The 18,401-nt window shown below is 36.1% G+C and overlaps 1 protein-coding gene and 1 non-coding gene across 2 annotated transcripts in view; one reads left to right on the top strand and one right to left on the bottom strand.

The window, feature by feature from the left end:
* GPC5 (glypican 5) overlaps positions 1-18,401 on the top strand; it is a 1,883,811-nt gene that overhangs the window by 206,592 nt on the left and 1,658,818 nt on the right. The gene's annotated exons all lie outside the window — the stretch shown is intronic.
* Positions 10,957-11,032, bottom strand: TRNAA-CGC (transfer RNA alanine (anticodon CGC)). The gene has a single exon. It is a non-coding gene; the product is annotated as a tRNA-Ala (tRNA).

Below are 18,401 nucleotides of genomic sequence, written 5' to 3'. Positions count from 1 at the left end.
TCTTGGGAGAAGTATCTGTTTATGTCCTCTCCCCATATTTTAATTGGATTGTTTGCTTGTTTGTAGCTGAGCATTGTGAGTTCTTTATGTATTTTAGATATTAACCCCTTATCAGATCTGTTATTTGCAAATATCATCTCCCATTTAGTTGACTCCCTAATTGTTTTGTTGTTAGTTTCTTTTTGCTGTGCAGAAGCTTTTTAGTTTGATATAATCTCATTCATTTATTTTTGTCTTTACTTTCCTTGCCTTTGGGATCAAATTCATAAATTGTTCTCTATAGCTAAAGTCTCTGAATTTAGTACCTATGTTATCTTCTATGTAATTTATTATTTTAGATCTTATATTTATGTCTTTGATTCATTCTGAATTAATTTTGGGGCAGGGGGACAAACTGTTGTCAAGTTTCATTCTTTTGTATGTGGCATTCTAATTTTCCCAGCACCATTTATTGAAGAGGCTTCCTTTCCTCCATTGTGTGTTTTTGACTCCTTTGTTGAAGATGATTATTCTATATAGATTTAGTTTTATTTCTGGGCTCTCAATTCTATTACATTGGTCTGTATGTCTGTTTTTCTTCCAATACCATGCTGTTTTGATTATTGTGGTTCTATAGTATAATTTGAAGTCAGGCAGTGTTATACCTCCAGCTTCATTCTTTATCCTTGGGATTGCTTTGGCTATTTGGGGCATTTTATGGTTCTGTACAAGCCTGGAGATTTTTTATTCTATTTCTTTAAAAAATGACATTGGGATTTTGATGGGGATTGCATTAAATTTGTATATTGCTTTTTAACTATGTTGATAATTTCAATCCATGAACATGAAATATTTTTCCATTTCCTTGTGTCTTTTTCAAGTTCTTTCAAAAATAATTTGTAGTTTTCAGTATATAGGTCCTTCACATCCTCTGTTAAGTTTAGCCCTAGATATTTGTTGTTGCAATTAAAAAATGACTTTTTTTTAGTTCATTTTTCTAGTTTCATCGTTGGTATATCGAAAAACAATAAGAACTTTTTATATTGCTTTTGTATCCTGCAACATTACTGTATTGGTTTATTGTTTCTAACAATTTTTTTGTGGAGTCTTTGGGGATTTCTATACGTAGAATATTGTCATCTGCAAAAAGTGACACCTTTACTTCTTCTTTTCCAATATGGATGCCTTTTATATCTTTCTCTTGGCTGATGACTCTGGCTAAAATTTCCAGAACTGTGTTGAACAAGAGTGGAGAGAGTGGGCAGCCTTGTCTTGTTCCTGATTTTAGGGGGAAAGCCTTCATTTTTTCATTATGTAGTATATTAGGTAATGGTTTGTCATATATGGTCTTTATTATGTTGAAGTACTTTCCTTCTATTCCAATTTTATTGAGTATTTTAAACATAAAGGGATGTTTTATCTTATAGAATGCCTTTTTGCATCTATTGATAGATGGACTATATAATTTTTGTTCTTTGTTTTGTTGCTGTGATGTATTATGTTGGTTGATTTCCATATGTTGAACCATTATTGTGCTCCTGAAATGAGTCCCAGTTGATTCTGATGTATTATTTTTTTAATGTGTTGTTGTATTTAATTTGCTAGTATCTTTTTAAATGATCTTTGCATCTGTATTCATTAGAAATATTGGTCTGTAGTTTTCTTTTTTGTGTTGGTCTTGCCAGGTTTGGTATGAAGGTTATATTGGCCTCATAAAATGCGTTAGGGAATATTGCTTTTTCTTCCATTTTTTGAAAGACTTTGAGGAGAATAGGTACCAAATCTTTTTTGAATGTTTCATAGAATTCACTATTATATTGATCCTAGACTTTTGTTTTTTGGGAGGTTTTTGATAGTTGTTTCTTTCCTCCATGTTTATAAGTCTATTTAGGTTTTCCACTTCTTTGTGACTCAGTCTAGGAAGAGTACACGGTGGCATATAATATTTCATAGTATTCTATTATAATCCTTTGCAAATCTATGGTGACTGTGGTAATTTCTCCTCTTTCAGTTTGTATTTTCTTTATATGGGTCCTTTGTCATTTTTCCTTAGTGAGACTAGCAAGAGTATTTTTTCAAAGAACCAGCTCTTCATTGTATTAATTTCTTCTATAGTTTTCTTTTTGATTTTCTATTTTATTTAGTTCAGCTCTAATTTTTACTATTCCCTTTCTACTGGCTTTGAGTTGCCTTTGTTCTTTTTATTTTTTTATTTCCTTAATGTGTGGTGTTAGTTGTTTACGTGAGATCTCTCTTATTTCTTGATATAAGCCAGTAATGATATAACTTTCCTCTTATTATTGCTTATGCTGCATCCCAGAAATTTTGAAATTTTGATATGTTATGTTGTTATTTTCATTTGTCTGTATATATCTTCTGATCTCTTTCTTCATTTCTTCTTGACCCAGCCATTTCATAGAAGTATGTTGTTTAATTTCCACATTTTTGTAGATTTCTTTACTTCTTTTTTTGCCACTGAATTCTAATTTAAAAGTCTTATAATTAGAAAATATGCTTGTTATAATTTCAATCTTCCTGAATTTATTGATGTTAGTTTTGTGGCCCAACATATGATCTATCCTTGAGAATGTTCCATGTACACTGGAGAAGAATGTATAATCTTATGTTTTGTAATGAAATATCCTGTAAATGTCTATTATGTGCATTTGGTCCGGTGTGTCATTTAAGGCCAATATTTCTTTATTGACTTTCTGTTTTGATGATCTATCTAAAGCTATCAATGGTGTGTTTAAATCTCCAAGTATAATTGTGTTTTGGTCTGCTTATATTTTTAGATCAGTTAAAAGATGTCATATATATATATGTATATATATATATATATCAGTGCTTTTGGATCATTCAGTCTAAAAATAACATCACTATACTTGTGGTTTTCATAATTGGCATATAATAGGGGTAGATTTTTGACAGTCTCTACCTTTTCATAGGAGACTAAAATCAGCCTGTTCACATTTAGTGTAACAATTGACATAATGGCCTATTTAACTGTTTTGTTTTATGTTTCCTTTTAGATTTTTTCCCTTCTAATAGTTTGCTGAACTAATAAAACTGCTAATCATTCTTTCTTTCCTGCTCACTTTTTTGCTCCTTGTTCATTTGGAAATTCCACTCCAGTTCTCCATTAGTTTATTTATTTAGTTTGCTTTCCCTTTGCTACCACTTACAATGAAATACTTCTCAATTATGAAAAAGCATGATACTTGTTATCCATTAGAACAATATATTTCCACATTGCTTCCTATATCCAATTCCATAAAATATTTATAATACTATCCTTGCTCATTCTTTCTCCCCACCCAAGATTAGATATTTAAAGTATGTACTCCCTATTCCTAGCTTGCTATATAAATGAGCCAATGATGGCCCTGGTATATTGACCCTTTATTTTTTACTTCTGTACAGAAGGTTGATACTATTAGCTCAAAAACCTACCAATACCCTTACTCAAATTTTTACACATCAAATTCTTTAAAATATAAGTCAAATATACAGATTTTTAACCATTTATAGCATGCCTATGATGCATAGCTGTGAAACTTTATCAAATATCTGCTAGTCATAGATAAGACAGATGTCTCAAAGAACAGAAAACCCCGGGCTACTGCTTGCTTTGGATTTCATCCTGTTATCCTCCTGTGTGACACCACCTGAACATATAATTCCTCTCTCCTCTAATACCTGCCTTGTCCTCTTCTTTCTCTGGTGATGTCCTAAACCACTGCCTTTAAAAAGTCTCATACTCTGAGGGACTTTCTTTGGCTGTAAACCTGTCAAATTGCCACCCAAATGAAGCTTGCTCTGACTACTGCCATGTGATGATAATATATTTTCCCTTGCTCATCCCCCAAATCCCAGAGCTCACTACACAACTCTCACATTTGGTTTAAACAATATAGTAAATTTAGTTATAGATTATTAAAAGCTTCCTTTTCATGTATTTTTTCAATAATTTAACACTTAGCAGTCTAACAATACATATCATTTATCCTATTAGGAATATATATAGAGATAGATGATATAGAAATAAGTATCTATTTAGGTAGATAGATTAGATAAATAGATGATAGATAGATAGATAGATAGATGATAGATAGATAGATAAATAGGTCAAGTCTGATTATTTACCACTGTGCACTCACATGTCATCCTTTTTATTCTGACTTTAGAGTCTGATCTGATACATTATTATTTCTTTAGTAAGCAAGTATATTCTTAAGTAATTATCTCTCAAAAGATACACTGAGGATATACTCTCTGAATCACTGTATTCTACAATACTTTATCCTATCAACCATTAAACTAACAAGTAAATCATACTTGTGCTGAGTATCGGACTTTTGCAATACAGCACTTTTCTCTCCATAATCTAGAGCTTTCAAACTTTGATGTGACAGATAAGAATCACAATTCTATAATCCTTTTTTATTGTGTAAAAGCATTCTTTCAGTTTACAAACTTGTGTATTGTTTCTCAATCCTTAAAGTTCAGGAATTTTACCAGGATTTACTGAGGTCTGTGTCTCTTTCCTTAATTAATGAACAAATAGCCTGTACTTATATAAATGTAATTAGCACTACCACTCCAATTAGGAGGAAAGAGTGTGGTGCCGTTTGGCTTAATAAGTAAGTACTTCAAGTGGGAAGAGAAAGGAGAGCATACATCAGAGAGCCAAGAGCTCTGAGCTTTGGAGAAGAGAGACAAGCTGAGTGGTAGAAAGGAGAATCACAGAAAAGACTCTCTGAGAAACAGGTCAACATCCTAACATGCATGGACCCTGAGAAAGGAGATACCTACTAAGAAGGTGTCTTGGCAACTTAACTGGGTTCAAGTTTAAAAAACATAGTGTAGCATCTATTTATTGCACAGAGGGGCCTCTAGTGCAAACTGCACTTCAGGGAGAAGTCTGTACTGAACTGCCAGCCTGCACTGCATGTCTGCCATCTGAGCCAGCCCTTATACAGGAAGGAGTTCCTGGAATTCTATTTCAACTAATAGGACTGAAGTTGCACATTCGATCAGAGCTGTGTAGTTATCCCATCAGCTTCCTCAGTGACCAATCAGAGCAGCTCCATTCTGACCAGTCAGGACAATGCCTCTTGGACAAGTCAAACTATAAAGATTTGTATGAGGATGAACCAATCAGGGAACAGATGAAGGGACTTCTATGAGATCGCACACTTTCCCTTTTCACCTAAGACTGAAGACTGTTCTCAGGCTAGAGCTGAAACTCTGTTGATGTCTGTTGGGAGCAGAGTGGAGCAGACAAGCACAGGGTGAAAGAGCAGACCAGCATGGAGCACAGCAGAGCTGTCTAGCCAGCAATGGGCCTGGCCCCAGGGCCACCACTCCCAGGGCCTCCTAACAGCTATGATGTTTTTCACAGCTGTGCTGAACCACAATTTCAAAATTGAGCTGTTGGCACTGAATAAATTTTTCTTCCTCACCAAACCCCAACTTGGGTATTTCTGTTAGTGTTGAACTGATACCAATGATCTTCAGTTGACACGTTAGTGGAACTCACAAGAACAGTGGGGAGAAGTTTAACTCCTATTACTTTAGGAATTTGTATATTGATGGTGGGTAGGAAGAGGTGGTGACTACTATATGCATGTACCTTAAGTTAAACCGCTAACCTGTCTCCATTCTTGGGGGGAGAGGGATACAGTGACCCAAGGGGAGGATCCAGACATGGCTAGCCAGCTCTCCTTCACTCTCCCCATTACAGGAGCATATGACTCATACCTGAACCACTCATACTCAGGCTGCCTACTGCTCCAAGTACAATCTCAAAGGACAAAACCATTTCACAGCAGACACAGATGCTTGAAGATCCCATCTAGCTCATATGCTGCTGTGTAACACATTAGCTTTCTCGAAATAGTTTTAATAGCGTGTTAGAAATGATTTCTATTTTTTACATGGCTAAGTAACATAATTCACTCAATCTAGATTTAAACTTTTTTTTGTAGAAGTTTATGAATATTTTAAACAAGAGAAAAATATAAAAAACCTAAATCGGCAATCCCATGCTAACAAAATGAATAGAAGGTTTGTCAAAAGTAAGTTTACAGTTCTGAGTATGTGTAACAGTTTATTCTTGTATTATTATTTAATAATTATTGTATTATTTTCCATATGAACAACTGTATTATAAGGGGCAAACCTAATTTTGCCCCACCCTGCATATTAAATGTATTGCCTACCATATGAAAAGTCTTAAATACATGGTTGTTCATTTTAGACAAAATATTAAATAATAGACAAATAATAAATCATGGCACACCAATACAATAAAACAACCCTTCCCAATTAAGTGTTAGAGAAAATGCTTAGTTATATGGGAAAATACCAGGCATGGGATGATCCACAGGTTCAAATATGTCCTGCTTTCTTCTCTGTTCATTCCATTCTCAAGCAGGTTCTCTGTTACTAATGGCAAAATGGCAGTCAGCCACCACAGGCTTTCATTCTACTCTGTCAGACATAGCCATGGAAAGAGAACTTCAGAGTCCATTAATTCTTGAGAAGAAATCCCAGAATTTATCTCCCTACCTCTACTGTGTCTCCCTGTAGCTGAGTCAAAAGAACATAAGGTTCATCATGTACTTACTCCTAAATTGAGGTTAATCTCATCTGAACCACATGGACCAAAACAAATGTGTTGTTATCAGATGAAAGGGACATGAGATTGTGGGATCATATGGTAGTTCTATTCTTAAATTTTTAAAAAAACCTCTGTACCAATTTTTATAGCAGCTATATAATTTGACATTTCTACCAATAGTGTACAACAGTTTCAATTTCTGCTCATCCTCACAAACACTTATTGTCTTGCTTCTTTGCTAATAGCCATTCTAATCTCAAGGTGATATCAGCATTCCCAAGTTCACTGCAGCATTATTCACAGTAGTATAGATGTGGAAACAACCTAAATGTCACTCAGTGAATCAATGGATAAAGCAATTGTTGTATAAATTTTAAATGGAATATTATTTAGCCTTAAAAAAAGGAAAGTGTACCATTTGTGGCAACACAGATAAAACATGAGGATAGTATGTTGAGTGAAATAAGCCAGTGAAAGAAGGGCAAATACTTTTTGATTTCACTTATATGAGGTATCTAACATAGTCAAACTCATAGAAGCTGAAAGTAGAATGATGATTGCCAGGAATAGGGCAATGGGCATATGGGGGGTGGCTAATCAACAGTATAATGTTACAGTAATGCACAATAAATAAGTTCTACAACCTTCTGTACAACATTGTGTCTATAGTTAACAATACTGTACTGTATACTTAAAAATATGTTAAGAGGATAATCTTGCCTAACAAGGTGGTGGTGCAGTAGATAGAGCATCGAGCTGGGATGCTAAGGACCCAGGTTCGAAACCCTGAGGTCACCGGCTTGCACATGGGCTCACCCGCTTAGGCACAGTGTCTCTGGCTTGAGTATAAAATCATAGACATGACCCCATAGTCTCTGGCTTGAGCCCAAAGGTTGCTGACTTGAGACCCAAGGTCAAGGCTTATATAAAAAACAATCAATGAACAACTAAAAGAAGTGTCACAACTATGAGTTGATGCTTCTCACCCCTCTCCCTTCCTGTCTATCTCTATCTCTCTCTGTTTCTCTCTGTAAAAGAGGGAAGATCATATTCTGTGTTACCACAATAAACTAAAATGAAAAAACATAGATATAGTCAAAAGTGAATAAATAAATTACAATGGAATTATATATGTATGTATATATACAGATATAGAAGAAAGAGACATGAGTGTAGGGCAGGCCAACATAACAGATGTCTATTTTCAATATGTCAGTTAATTCAATTTTTTTAAAGAGAGCAGAAAAATTTATATTTCACTTAGAAATCTTCCCATTAGACAAACTATGGTTTATGTTTGTATTCAGTGAAGCCCTTTCTTCCCACTAAAATAAGCTAATCAGGCATAATGTAATTAAGTAGAGAGATCAGGACTTCTTTCTTGCACAGTATAACAGAAGACCTCTTACAGCTGTTGTAGAAACACTGAACATGAATCACTCTGACTGTCGACATTTCTGTTGCATTAAACTTTTAGTCCCAGACCTGATATTGGCCTGGAGAAGACTCCCCAGAAATGTCTAACTATAAAATTTCATTATTACATATTTTTAAGCACATATTGTCTGTCCTCTGGCAACTAAAGACCAACTTTGGGATCTAATATAGCAAAAGCCTCAAAGCAAACTAAAGTCAAGAAAAGCGCCTGACCAGGTGGTGGCGCAGTGGATAGAGTGTCGGACTGGGATGCAGAAGGACCCAGGTTCGAGACCCCGAGGTCGCCAGCTTGAGCGCGGGCTCATCTGGCTTGAGCAAAGAGCTCACCAGCTTAGACCCAAGGTCGCTGGCTCCAGCAGGGGGTTACTCGGTCTGCTGAAGGCCCGCGGTCAAGGCACATGTGAGAAAGCAATCAATGAACAACTAAGAAGTCGCAACGCGCAACGAGAAACTGATGATTGATGCTTCTCATCTCTCTCCGTTCCTGTCTGTCTGTCCCTGTCTATCTCTGCCTCTGTAAAAAAAAAAAAAAAAAAAAAAAAAAATAAAGTCAAGAAAAGCAACAGCCATGCCCAATAGCCCTGCCTATGTGAGATCAATCTCATTTGCATTAGATTTAAATAATTCTAAACATTAAGTGATAAAATAGATTCAGTAGCATAAAGGCCTGGAAGATAAAGAAAAGTCTACAGGGCCTATCAATCAGCAGAGTCAGAGACAACAGAGCAACAAGAACCATATTTTTGAAGGACTGAGTGATTGTAACTAAGACCATCTTACTGTATGAAAAATGTCAGTGCGGATAAATGTACTTGACGGCTCAGCAGAGAGCACAGCATAAGGTTCTCCACATGACGGTGTTATGTAAAAATGGTAGTCCATCTTCACAGGTACCCAGGAGAAAATTATTTGAGGTTGTATGTCATTTTATCAAAACTCTTACCCATTAATATACATGACATCTAGACTATTATTTTCAATCATAAACACATTAAAGGCCTGGAGATTCATGTTCATTTTATGATTAGATTATTCTGTGTAGGTTAATGCCTAATTTAGCTTGTCATATTAGAACTTGAAAATCCCTGAAGCAGTATTGTCATATTTAGCTTATTTGTCTGCTTTTGATTAAAATGAAAATACATTACATGGTGATTCTAGGAACGAAAGAAGAGACCTGATGGTAGTTAAAGTGTGATGTGAGCCTGAAGGTAGAAATAAAGGCATAGGAAAGACAGGAGGTAAGAAATTGAGCAGTTATTAAACACCTACTCACTTAAAATGGCACAGAACTAGGCATTTTACACATATTATCTCAGTAAATCTTTCCAATAACCCCTTTCAAGATATTGCTTTATCTCACCCATGAGAAAATTGAGGCCAAGAGAAAGAACTCACTGAATGGTTAGTGGCAGATTTGATGGACATATATGAATGAATGCAATTTGAACAAAAAAGTAAGTTTCATGGACAAAAAGTTCTAATTATATACACACACTTATATTAAGGCACATACATAAATACATGCTGCTGGGTATAAAATAGATTGGAAAAAGAATGTACAGTGATCCCTTAGCCTTGTTTCTCTCAGTTGGAAAGAAATTCCAGAGCACAAAACCCATAAGGGTAAACCAGTATCATATCATTCTTACAACAATCAGTACAACCTTCTTTCTATTGTGCAATTTTGGGGGGCATGTGTCATTCCCAATTACACAGATAAATTACAGCATGCCTCCCATAGGTCTGGATCATTTGTTAAAAAATAAAGTGATACCTGACTAAGAGCCATGGAACCAATTAAAATCTGTCCCAGCAACAGCAAGTAAATAAAAAGCCTCTTATTGGTGTCAGACCAAGGCAAATTCTAATACAAAGGAAAGAAAATAGAAAAGAGCATATTCTAATTTTAGGAGCTGCGGTCAACAGTGGCTGTGGTGAGCCTTCACATTAAGATGCAGTATAGAGATTTGTACTCATTGTATGGAAGTTGCAGCCCACAACACACCACATTATATATTAACAAATGAATATGTCTTGGGCATGTTTTCAAAAGAATTAAGAACCCTTCACTTAAAAATGTAGTTGACATAGAGCGTCGGCCTGGCGTGCGGGGGACCCGGGTTCGATTCCCGGCCAGGGCACATAGGAGAAGTGCCCATTTGCTTCTCCACCCCGCCCCTTCCTTCCTCTCTGTCTCTCTCTTCCCCTCCCGCAGCCAAGGTTCCATTGGAGCAAAGATGGCCCCGGGTGCTGGGGATGGCTCCTTGACCTCTGCCCCAGGCACTGGAGTGACTCTGGTCGCGGCAGAGCGATGCCCCGGAGGGGCAGAGCATCGCCCCCTGGTGGGCAGAGCGTCGCCCCTGGTGGGCGTGACGGGTGGATCCCGGTCGGGCACTTGCGGGAGTCTGTCTGACTGTCTCTCCCCGTTTCCAGCTTCAGAAAAATATATATAAAAAAATGTAGTTGACATAGTAAAAGTAGTTAACCTTTCACAAATTAAATATTTTAAAAGTTTAATAGTTGACTGTATTATCTCAAATAATACAGCTCATATTTAATTACCCCTTGTATCCATAATACTCTACATGATTTCTTAAGATTTTTTTTTCTTTTCTTTTTAAGCTGGAAACGGGGAGAGACAGTCAGACTCCCACATGCGCCCGACCGGGATCCACCCGGCACGCCCACCAGGGGACAACGCTCTGCCCACCAGCGGGCAATGCTCTGCCCCTCCAGGGCGTCGCTCTGTTGCGACCAGAGCCACTCTAGCACCTGGGGCAGAGGCCAAGGAGCCATCCCCAGCGCCTGGGCAATCTTTGCTCCAATGGAGCTTCGATTGCAGGAGGGGAAGAGAGAGACAGAGAGGAAGGAGAGGGGGAGGGTTGGAGAAGCAGATGGGCGCTTCTCCTGTGTGCCCTGGCCGGGAATCGAACCCGGGACCTCTGCACGCGAGGCCGACGCTCTACCACTGAGCCAACCAGCCAGGGCCTGATTTCTTAAGATTTTAAGTTGTTTTTTTCTGAAGAAAATTCTTTCCTTTTTCTAACAATATTCATCCAGTTTTAAAAACAGTAGCTAGAACTCTACTAGGAAAAAAACCCCTTAATTTCCCTCTTATTTTTTATAATCATGATAGTTAAAAGTCAATTTTTACTTATTTGTTTTAAAAATAGAAGAAACTTTATTATATACTTGGTAAGGATGATGATGACTATTTCATTTAATGCAACAGCCTTACACATTATGTTTCAGTATTACCTCATGTTACAAATGAGGAAGCAGGGCTGAGAAAGTGTCAATACATGGCCTAGTATCATAGCTAGTACAGGCTGAGCTGGCCTTGGATCCCAAAGCAATAGTGACTTCAGAACTTCAACAGTAAAACGCAATAACATTGTGATCAGATGAAAAGTATAGTATTAAAATATGTAGGCAAGGTCTTGCAGCTGGTCTTCAGGCCTGATAGCTTCCTCTCAGGGACATCTGGGTGCCTGACACTCACTCTAATTCTGCATTCCCCTTTGAGATAAGTACCTGCGCCAGGCTGTGTTCACGTGGGTAGGCTGAGAGAGGTGAAAGGTGACCATACCTGAGTAGAGGAGACATTAAATATTGTATAATATGAAGATTGATGATAGGGTCCTGGCTCAGATGGAGTGTTCTCAGAATATAACCAGACTAGGCTACATACAGAAATGCTATATGAATATAAGTCTGACATAGGAAGGGACAACTGACCTTCCAGCTCTGTTGAGACCTTCTCTCACTCAGACATTAATGTCTAAGACTGTCCATGGCCCAATAGCTTGCACTTCCATGGCTCTCATGAAGAATTGGGGAATCTCTCTGCTTTATGAGCTGGTTGCACTGACTAGTTTTAAATCCTTTAAATACATTAACTGCTTTTAATTCAGCCAGTTAATGTTTATGTCTGATGTCTCTATTAGTCTGAACCTCTGGAACAGAATCAGACCTACAAACTTTAGGCCAAAGCTAGCCTGCCTGTATTTGTACAGCCTGCAAACTAAGAATGATTTTTACAATTTTCATGGTTGGAGAAAAAAATAAGATGTTCTCATCATGCAATTTATATGAAACTCAAACTTCAGTGTGCAAATAAAATTTTACTGGAAACCAGACATGCCCATTTCTTTATGCCTTGTCCACAGCTGCTTCCTCATTACAATGGCAAAATTGAGTTGTTGTAACGAAGACTATATCATTTGTAAAGTCAAAAATATAAAATATTTACTATCTTTTTATTTACATGGTCTGTAAGGTAAGCTCCATTTCTAGAATGTAAGCTCCATGCTGACAAGGCTTTTTTGTGTGCTTTTTCACTTCCTTATCCTTAGCACCTGGAAAGAAATATTCAAATAAATGTACTAAAGAAGGAAGAAGAGGGAGGGAAGATTTTGTCAACATGTGATAACAATTCATCAGTGAATCCAATCCTGACATATGACAAGCATTCAATGATTTTTGGCAAACAAATAAATAACCAGCTAATACTCCAATGGGTTTAACATCAAAAAGTTTCAACCAGTTTATCTGACTTAACTATACTATTATATTTTAATAAAAACTTCTGACAAAATTGAATTACCTTATTATTTTAACTAAAAGAAAAAAAGAAAGAAAGAAACCTCTTCCCCCAAAACTGTGTTGTATGAGAATAGCATCAGAATTGGGTAAAGGCTCCCAAGGTGACAGCTGGGATTAGTACTCATCTCTTGAAAAAGCTTGACTATGATTGTTAAAAAGCAATAAATACCCAATATTATATTCACAGAGATTACCTAAAGCTTCCAAAATTAAACAAATCATAATACTAATGTTCTAAATTTATACAGCATTTTATAAAACATCACTTAAAAGGAAAAAAATTAAACTATAACAATTGAATATATCATCAGTTATTTTTAGTGCTATTGGAATACTTTTAAACCTAGAGATTGACAAAATTATTGAGTTTAAATGCTTTGAAATGACAGTTAAATCAGAAAACTTCGCAGAGATAAACAATTAAATTCAGTAGGGAAAATAAGTTGTAAAAATCTTTAGTGAACATAAAATGGCAAACTAGCCAAATAGATACAGTGAAACAGAAATTGAATAACCCTTATGAGATAATCTGCATTAATTTTTTTTATATTTTAATAAAAACTTCTGACAAAATTGAATTACCTTATTATTTTAACTAAAAGAAAAAAAGAAAGAAAGAAACCTCTTTCCCCAAAACTGTGTTGTATGAGAATAGCATCAGAATTGGGTAAAGGCTTCCAAGGTGACAGCTGGGATTAGTACTCATCTCTTGAAAAAGCTTGACTATGTTAAAAAGCAATGAGATAATCTGCATTAGTAGTGTTATTGTTAATCCCAGACTTTCTGAGGTTTTCCCATAGTTCAAGCCAGAAACATCTTTGTAAGAAACACTGGAAAGCCTTGCATGTGTCTACCACTAATACCTAATTCTGTTTCCCTCTTACTCACAGTAGTTGGCTTTAATATTTACTTCATGCCGCAATTAGAAACTCTCATACCAGCACAGTCCCTATCTTATGTTTCAGTTCCTATCTAAATGAAAATTTCATTGGCGTGTGACACTGGGATCCACTAATGTTCCAAGCATCATTTCCCACTGGTTTTTGACATTACACTTACATGGCCTTTTTAAAAATCTCGAATATGTTCTCCTTCTCAGTCTTCTTTATATGCTCCTCCTCCTGGCTTGTATTTTAGATGTCGGTAGTCTGCAAGGTCCTGTCCTCTCCATTCTCTGAACACTCTCCCCGAGTGATATCACCTATGACTCTAGTTGTAATTACCATAAATATATTCATCATTCCCATTCAAAATTTCCCAGCCCTGTATATACGATACATCCCAAATTCTTATATCCAAAACCGAGTAGACCTTTCAATATCATGGTTCAGAGGTGCTTCAGGCTCCATATGTCCAAGCTGATTTTTCATCTTTTCTATCCCCTCTCTCCCCTCCTCCTGCAATTCTTTCTGTGAAGTTTTGTAATAATATATATCCCCAAATATTCCATTTTCCAGAGACTTTAAGATTTTAGAATGTTGTATAAGATGTTGCATTACATAGTTTATTAATCATCTCCCCTTCCTAATACCAGGCAAATTAGAGATATCAGGGTAAGTCTAGTAGGATAAATTTTGGACTTATATAATCTGCACAACCTATTTCAGATACATTAATTATTACCATTTTATAGACAGTGAGGTTAGAAGAGAGTAAGCATATGTCCAAAGTAAGTAACCCAGTTAGTATGTAGTGGAGCTGGAATTTAAATGCAGGAATGTCCGACTCCAAAGCCCAATGTGTGCTACTGCACTTGTCACTCTGTGTTGTCATCGCCTGTTTCCTCATTCATATCACCCAACAGAAACAGAATTTAGGCTCCATGAGGGTATAGTTGTTAAGTCCCAGTATTTTTGTTATACTCATTACTAATATTGTGCAAAATCATCAGTAAACACTCATTCAAAATGCTTTTGAAAACTGAAGAAAATGAGATGAGATGTGATCAGCTTAATATGTAAATATATTATACATAGCTCATTATAGAGAATATATTTGTTTCCCCCTTTTTACCCTGACAGGAGAGGTGCTTATGTTTTCAGCTTTCTAATATCCTGGGTTTTGTTTGTTTATTTTAATCCATGGGTATTACCACATACTAACATCCCAGATTCCCTTTCATATTTGAACATTTACTTTCATCTTTGTACTTTCATATAGTTAAGTAGAGATGTATACATTTCCTTCTTCATATTTGCTCTGCAGAATGTGTGCCAATTGTGACATTTGCCTTTTCTCCTGATGCTGAATGCTGGTGGTGTTGAAACGTGAAGAGAGGCTTAACTGATGAACCACTTAGTGAATGCTAAGAGATCTGACTATCCTTATACACTTAAAATGTGATGTTACCTAGCCTCTCTGATGGTACATTTTACTATGTGCATTCATGCCTGAAAAGTACTTTGAAAAGAATCTGCTACATATTGAGGGTTATATAAGCATAATCTATCATATTATCACAATCACCTGGTGAAGTAGCTATGCAAGGAGATGGGGTTGTCCCAGCCAAATAAAACTGTCATTTATCTTTTTTTAGTGTGAGGAAGGGAGGCAGAGATACAGACTCCCACATGTGCCCCAACTGGGAACCACCCAGCAAGCCTACTAGGGGATGATGCTCTGCCCATCTGAGGCCATTTTTTAGCACCTGAGGCAGAGGCCACAGAGCCATCCTCAGCACTCCAAGACCAACTTGCTGGAACCAATCAAGCCATGGCTGCAGGAGATGAAAAATAGAGAGAAGGGGAGGGGGAGGGTTGAAGAAGCAGATGGTTGCTTCTCCTGTGTGCCCTGACCAGAATCAAACCTGGATATCCACATGCAGGGGCTGACACTCTACCACTAAGCCCCCAAGCCAGGGCCTATTATTTATCTCTTGCTTAATATTCCCACCTATACATGACAAAGCAAGTTTCCAAAGTTAGAAAAAAAATAGAATGAAGAGTAAAAGCTAAAAGCAAAATGACTAACAGTCCACTCTTGTCAATGCAAGAATTAGCACTTAAACAGGGCTAATTAGGTGGGGAGACCAAAAGCAATCAGAGTGGGTTTCTATTATAGGCAGTGCAAGAAGGTCAGATAGGTAGACAGGTAGCAGCAGCACAGTGGCCCAGCAGATACAGCTGTCTGTCTCATCAAGTAGGAAGAACAGTAAAAATAGCAGTAGACAGTAAGCTTGGCTAAGGTGTCAGCGTGATCGAGGAATATGAATCAGGACTGTAGTCACATGAACTGCAGAGACTGAGGTGACCGTCAGCATTAGAGGTCTTGAAAAATTAAGGAAACTGTTAAGAACCAAAACATCTATTTATACATATTAGAATAATACAGATACTCATGAACTGAAACGAAAGTACTGCATAAAGCAGAAGTTTAGTCCTAAAGGATGAAGAAAAATCCTGACTTCTGGATGAACTGATAACTGAAGGTTCTTTAAAATTTCTCTAACTAGAAATTAGATTGCATCCAAAATTTGAAGTTAGGCTGAATCTGGAGGTGAGAAATTGAACACAGCTACGGCATCTAAAGACAGAGAGAAGCAGTCTGTACTTTTATGTTTATCATTTAGACCATGACCTTGGGCAAAGAACATTTGTCATACAATCTTAGCCTTGACCACGTGGAGAGTTGTTATAAGAAATTCAAACTACAAAGATGTTTCATAATTGCTTTGTAAAGAATTTTTATACCCTAGCTAGTTTTTATTTGTTGAATCTCCTAATCTACATATCTCTAAAAGTCCTTAGGCTATCATTTTAAAACCCAATGTCATATGCCCTCATTAAAAAAGCAATTTAGTTAACTAATATCACTATATTACTGAACATTTTAACTAATCTGACAAATTTTTCAAAACCACCCAGTGGGATCCAGGCTCCCTGGAAATTTCTAACAGACATGTTGAGAAAAAAATCATATCAACATGTCACTTGGAAAAATCTCATTTTCTAGAAACTAGAATTAAGATCCCCATTCCTTTATTTACGAAATCTACCTTTCTACTTGATGAAAAATCTTAGATGACTCTACATTTAAGCAATCCATTTAGCTCCAAATGTAAAATTCTTCATTGGCAAAAACACTTTTAACATAGCAACTTCTCTGTTTTTTGGACCATTGGACAGAAAAAGCAAAAATAGCTTAAGTGCCATTATTCTTTTAATTTATAAATTTAGCTTTAGTCATATTTATTTATAGCAGCTTTGAGATTATACTAGTAACAGCAGATGAATATATATATTAAACAAACAAGAAAAATAATTAACTGAAGTCAACTCAACAATCAAGCTATATTTCAGCAAGGTGATTTGGGAAACAATAGCAAACAGAAGATGAGAACTTCAGACTCAAAACCATACCCACTAATAAACTGATGGGATGTTGACATGACCATAAAAGCACTATTACTTTTACAGAGAATGCCATTTTCTTAATGGCCCATCTCTTTGCTTGCCACAACTCAAAATAAAAGTTCTAAGAATAAAATAAACCTTTATTTAAGGAATGTGATTAATATGAATTATGAAAGTGTACAGAAATAAAGCAAAGTACCTCAGAGGCAAAAAAGAAATGAAAGCAAAATCAAAATCCCTATGCTTATGGTTTTACAGAATGACAGAAAGTTGATGAAACATATTTGTGGGATATGGAAATGAATTTTGGATTCAGAAAATAGATGTGTATAATCAATTCATAACTTGTATTATGACTGATCTGTCACAATTAAAATGTATCCACTGTCAGTAGGAACTGAATAAAAAGTTAAAAACCTTGATAATTATGCCAAGTGATACTTTGCAATAAATATTTGCTCACTTGATAATAATCACCATCAGCTGACACCATATGCTATACATGAAAAGTATTCAATAAATATTTCCTGACTGAATGATTTCCATGTAATGAATGTATACAAATAAGTAGCTTTGAATATTTTTAAATAAGCAAATCTATTTTAATAAAGTTATTAAAAATTTATGTTGAAATTAAAATAAAAAGAGAATTCAGTATCTAGTCTTTATTTAATAAATGATTTTTATTTGATGAATTACTTTGTGATAAGGAAAAAGAATCAGAGTGTTTTATATCAGAATGTATAATTAGAAGTTCTAGAAAACATACTTGAGTACATTTCAAGCTTGTGGTTCTGAAGTATGATGAGTTCACTATGAGGTCTATGCAGAATCCCAAAATTCAATGTGAAGATGAGAAAGCAGGGCCACAAAGGACATGAAGTAGTAAAGACATGTTTAGTTTAGCTCAACTATTGTTATTAATTAATATATATATAACAGACATTGAGATATTTATTTATAATATTATGTACCAGGGGCTCCTTATTTTCCCTAGACAACAAAACAATAATAACATTGGGTGTGAGCATATGATATTTTTGCCTAATTACTACCCCTTCATTTACAAAATCTCACTGCTCCAAATTCAAGACCTCACCTCCAAATGCCTATGAGAATAGGCATTTGACCAGTCCACAGAATAGCATTCCTTCAGCAATGTAAATTGTTCTAATTACAAACAAGTCCTTCATAGTAGTTTAAGATATTGATTCATAGTGATGTCAGAGGAATGCTGGTCAGAGAGATACCTTTGATCTCTCCCTTTGAAGTTTCAACATTTTGAAGAGCTATAACTCAACAAAGGATTCTCTGCTCAACACACAAACTCACCTGAGAGATCACTCACTGAAACTTCTAAAGGTGGGTAAGTGGGAACAAATGGGGAATGCAAGAAGAGA

Source organism: Saccopteryx bilineata, chromosome 6 (assembly GCF_036850765.1).
Source record: "Saccopteryx bilineata isolate mSacBil1 chromosome 6, mSacBil1_pri_phased_curated, whole genome shotgun sequence".
Classification (NCBI taxonomy): Eukaryota; Metazoa; Chordata; class Mammalia; order Chiroptera; family Emballonuridae; genus Saccopteryx; species Saccopteryx bilineata.
The sequence above is the reverse complement of the archived record's forward strand: the minus strand, read 5'-3'. Positions and strand labels throughout refer to the sequence as shown.